The following is a 5,250-nucleotide window of genomic DNA, read 5'->3' on the forward strand; positions in this document are numbered from 1 at the left end:
CTGTCAGTGTGATCATGTGATGTATCTGACCCCAGGAATGTGTCAATAAAGTTTCCCCTTCCTGGGACAATGAATTCACGGTGTTCTTATTTCAATTTCCAGGAGTGTACGTTGGTGCTGGAAGGTTTCTTGGGGAATGGCAGCCCATTCTTCATGGAGTGCTGCACTGAGGAGAGGTATCGATGTCGGTCGGTGAGGCCTGGTACGAAGTCGGCGTTCCGAAATATCCCAAAGGTGTTCTATAGGATTCAGGTCAGGGCTCTGTGCAGGCCAGTCCATTACAGGGATTTATTGTCGTGTAACCACTCCGCCACAGGCCGTACATTACAAACAGGTGCTCTATCGTAATGAAACATGCAGTCGCCATCCCCAAATTGCTCTTCAACAGGGGTAGGCAAGAAAGTGCCTAAACATCAATCTAGGCCAGTTTTGTGATAGTGCCACGCAAAACAACAACGGGTGCAAGCCCCCTCCATAAAAAACACGACCATGCCATAACACCACCGCCTCCCAACTTTACTGTGTAAGTAGGCTGTTTAGGTTTTTATGTTGGTAACGCCACGTAGCGGTCTATATGAAATCACTGACTGTGCTGTGTGCAGTCTGTGGCTGGTCTGCGTTGTTAGAATTTGCTATTGTAGTGTTGGGCAGTTGGCTGTTAACAGCGCGTAGCGTTGCGCAGTTGGAGGTGAGCCGCCAGCAGTGGTGGATGTGGGGAGAGAGGACGTGTGTCCGCCAGAAAGAGTAAATTTGTAATACTGGATATCATGAACTGATATATATATATATATATATATATATATATTATGACTTTTGAACATTAAGGTAAATACATTGTTTGTTCTCTATCAAAATCTTTCATTTGCTAAGTATGCCTATGAGTAGTTAGTGCCTTCAGTTGTTAGAATCTTTTATTTAGCTGGCAGTACTGGCGCTCGCTGTATTGCAGTAGTTCGAGTAACTAAGATTTTTGTGAGTTAAGTGATTCATGAAAGGTATAAGTTATTGTTAGTCAGGGCCATTCTTTTTGTAGGGATTATTGAAAGTCAGATTGCGTTGTGCTAAAAATATTGAGTGTCAGTTTAGTGTTGATCAGAATAAGTAAAGAGCAAAATGTTTTAGTACGTTCAGTTTTGCTCAGCTGTTTGAAAATCAAATAATTTAAGAGGTTTATCAGCACAGACATTCATAAATTTTTCTAAGGAGACGTTTCAACTGTTAGCACTACACAGGCTGGCAGATGACGTTCACTGGGCATTCGCCATACCCACACACTGCCATTGGATCGCCACATTGTGTACCGTGATTCATCACTCCACACGACATTTTTCCACTGTTCAATCAACCAATGTTTAAGCTTCTTACACCAAGCGAGGAGTCGTTTGGCATTTACTAGCGTGATGTTTGGGTTATGGGCAGCAGCTCGACCATGAAATCCAAGTGTTCTCATCTCTATCCTAGCTGTCATAGTACCTGCAGTGGATCTGGTGCAGTTTGGAATTCCTGTGTGATGGTCTGCACAGATGCCTGCCTATTACACATTACGACCCTCTTCAGCTGTCGGTAGTCTCTTTCAGCCAACATACGAGGTCGGCGTGTGCGTTTTTGTGCTGTACCTGTCCCTTCACGTTTTCACTTCACTATCTTATCGGAAACAGTGGACCTAGGGATGTTTAGAAGTGTGGAAATGTCGCATACAGATGTATTACACAAGTGACACCTAATCACCTGACCACCTGTCCATGATTCCTCGGAGCGCCCCATTCTGCTCTGTCACGATGTCTAATAACCTCTAAGGTCGCTGATATGAAGTACCTATCAGTAGGTGGCAGCACAATGCACCTAAAATGAAAAATGTGTGTTTTTGAGGGTGTCACATAGTGTATCTTCTTGACTTCAATTGCATTTTGGAAGTCATTGCTACCTTTTCTTTCTTTGATAGAGAGAATCTGCCAACTTTGCTCCATCTCTACCTGCCTCTCTCTCAGTCCATCTCCACCTGCCTCTCTCTCAGTCCATCTCCACCTGCCCCTCTCTTATCCATCTCCTCTACCCTCTCTTCTGTCCATCTCCCCCTCCCCCTCTCTATGTCCATCTCCTCCCCTCCTTACACCCCTCCTCTGTCTCTCTCCTCCTTTTTCTTTCTCTGTCTATCTCCTCCTCTCCCCTGTCTCTGTCCATCTCCACCTCTTCCCTTTCTCTGTCCATTTTCTCCCCCTCCCCCCGTCTCTGTCCATCTCTTCCTCTTTGCTTTCTCTGTCCATCTCTACCTCTCTCTGTCCATATCTTCCTCCCCCCTACCTGGGTCCATCTCCGCTTTCATGCGTCTGTTCATCGTCACCTCCCCACTCTCTCTCTCTACGTTCTCACTATCATCGCAATAGTTGGCTTGTGGTTCTATCCTGACACTATTTCTTTCCAGATCGTAAATTATATGTGTGCCAAATTTGCTTGAAACCTTTCCAGGGGGTTTAGGATGAGCTTTTTACCCACAGCTTTATCTGTGTATGTACATGTCAGATATGTTTCATAGACATACTTCAATTTTTCACACGTAATGTCTACGTATTTCATCTGTATCTCTTGTGAATTTCGCTCCGCAGTTTAATTTTCACCTAGCTCAATGTTCATGACTTCGTAACTCGTGATATAAGTTTCGTACACTGATACAATTTGGCAGAAACATCCAATGGTATATGTGGCTACTATCTGCGAAATGTTTTGTGAATAAAGTTGTAAAGAGGTAATAAATTAAAATGTCACAAATGATGCGGAAGTTTTTCAAACATGTCAGTCTTTAGGAAGTCATATCTCCTGAACCATGTGTCGTACAATGATATATTGTTGTAGGTACAAAAAAAAAAAAAAAGGAAAAAAAAAGGTTCAAATGGCTCTGAGCACTATGGGACTTAACTTCTGAGGTCACCAGTCCCCTAGAACTTAGAACTGCTTAAACCTAACTAACCTAAGGACATCACACACATCCATGCCCGAGGCAGGATTCGAACCTGTTACCGTAGTGGTCGCGCGGTTCCGGACTGAACCGCCTAGAACCGCTTTGCCACCGCGGCCGGCTTTGTAGGTACACTCAGCGCCATATGTGGACACTGTCTGCGAAACGTGTTGCAAATACAGTTAGTAGTAAAGAAGTAATAAATTAAAACGTCGTGCTTCATGCGGCAGTTTTACTGCATGAACAGCGAAAATGTACTAAGCGGCAATTTTTTTTTCTTTTCGTCATTTTCTGGGGTTAACGGAGAGCATAAGTTTCTTAATGATTTGAAATTATATGTAAAGTTTCTTGCAAGTCACTAAGTGCTCTCATTTTCAGAGAGTGGATGACTGAATTATATTGCGGTTCTCTCTCTTAATACATCCTTATTTTGTAAATCATTGTGAAATTTAAGGCAGTGGGTGTCTCCCACTGTACCACAGAATGGTGTTTCTTCCTATTTCATTCACGAGTGGAGCACGGGAAGAATGGCTGCTTAAACACGCCTGAATGTGTGTGCTCACATCTTAACCGTCTCTACGCTAATGATACTTTCTGCATTGAAGATCATCTGTAGATTCTTCACTTCATATGCGTTCTTGAACCTTTGTAAGTAGGCTATTGCAGGATAATTGGCGTCTCTCTCTTCAAATGTCTGACAAAAAAATGGCTCTGAGCACTATGCGACTTAACTTCTGAGGTCATTAGTCGCCTAGAACTTAGAACTAATTAAACCTAACTAACCTAAGGACATCACACACATCCATGCCCGAGGCAGGGTTCGAACCTGCGACCGTAGCGTTGACGCAGTTCCAGACTGAAGCGCCTAGAACCGCACTGCCACACCGACCGGCAAATGTCTGACAATTCGTGTTTGTAACATTTTGGTAATGCTCTTCCACGAGTTAAACAAACCTGAGACCATCTGTGCCTACCTTCTTTGTATGCGTTCAGTACTCTCTCTTAGTAATATCTGGTATGCGTATGACTAATCTAAGCAGTGTTGTAGAATAAGATGAACGAGAGTTTTGTAAGCAGTCTCGTTTTGTAGACACTGTCTTTAATAGTTTTTGTAGAATCTTGTTTAAAAATCTGGAATTACACACATCAAAAAAGTTTTACATCACCCCGGTTCCCAGAACTCTGGAAGACTGACGTTGACTGTGGACAGTCCCTTTGACCGTTCATAGATGTCACTGAGCCGCGCGGGATTAGCCGAGCGGTCTGAAGGCGCTGCAGTCATGCATGGACTGTGCGGCTCGTCCCGGCGGAGGTTCGAGTCCTCCCTCGGGGATGGATGTGTGTGTGTTTGTCCTTAGGATAATTTAGGTTAAGTAGTGTGTAAGCTTAGGGACTGATGACCTTAGCAGTTAAGTCCCATAAGATTTCACACACATTTGAACGTTTTTGAGATGTCACTAAACCCGCCCAAAGACGTAAACAACCATGCATGAGCAGCGATTATTAGACAGAGGGGGGTCCGACAGCAGATCAGTTCCAGTCATTCCACCGGGAAGGAGGTACACGGCTCGTGTTGTCTATGGTTCAATCACGCCTAGATGATCAATACTGCGGTTCGATCGCGTCCGCATTGTTACTTTGTGCCACGAAGGGCTCTCATCAAGGGAAGTGTCCAGGCGTCTCGGAGTGAACCAAAGCGATGTTTCCAGAATGAGATTTTCACTCTGCAGCGGAGTGTGCGCTGATATGAAACTTCCTGGCAGATTAAAACTGTGTGCCCGACCGAGACTCGAACTCGGGACCTTTGCCTTTCACGGGCAAGTGCTCTACCAACTGAGCTACCGAAGCACGACTCACGCCCGGTACTCACAGCTTTACTTCTGCCAGTACCTCGTCTGGAAGGTAGGAGACGAGGTACTGGCAGAAGTAAAGCTGTGAGTACCGGGCGTGAGTCGTGCTTCGGTAGCTCAGTTGGTAGAGCACTTGCCCGTGAAAGGCAAAGGTCCCGAGTTCGAGTCTCGGCCGGGCACACAGTTTTAATCTGCCAGGAAGTTTCAAAGCGATGTTGTTCGGACATGGAGGAGATACAGAGAGGCAGGAACTGTCGATGACATACCTCGCTCAGGCCGCCTGTAATGGATGACTGCTACCTACGGATTATGGCTCGGAGGAACCCTGACAGCAACGCCACCGTGTTGAATAATGCTTTTCGTGCAGCCACAGGACGTCGTGTTAAGAGTCAAACCTTGCGCAATAGGCTGCATGATGCGCAACTTTACTCCCGACGTCCATAGAGA

The 5,250-nt window shown here is 45.2% G+C and overlaps 2 non-coding genes across 2 annotated transcripts; one reads left to right on the top strand and one right to left on the bottom strand.

The window, feature by feature from the left end:
• Positions 1-4,727: 4,727 nt before the first annotated feature.
• Trnas-uga lies at positions 4,728-4,802 on the bottom strand. The gene has a single exon. It is a non-coding gene; the product is annotated as a tRNA-Ser (tRNA).
• A 106-nt stretch (positions 4,803-4,908) lies between these two features.
• Trnas-uga lies at positions 4,909-4,983 on the top strand. The gene has a single exon. It is a non-coding gene; the product is annotated as a tRNA-Ser (tRNA).
• The last annotated feature ends 267 nt before the right edge of the window (positions 4,984-5,250 follow it).

Source organism: Schistocerca piceifrons, chromosome 7 (assembly GCF_021461385.2).
Source record: "Schistocerca piceifrons isolate TAMUIC-IGC-003096 chromosome 7, iqSchPice1.1, whole genome shotgun sequence".
NCBI classification, from domain to species: domain Eukaryota; kingdom Metazoa; phylum Arthropoda; class Insecta; order Orthoptera; family Acrididae; genus Schistocerca; species Schistocerca piceifrons.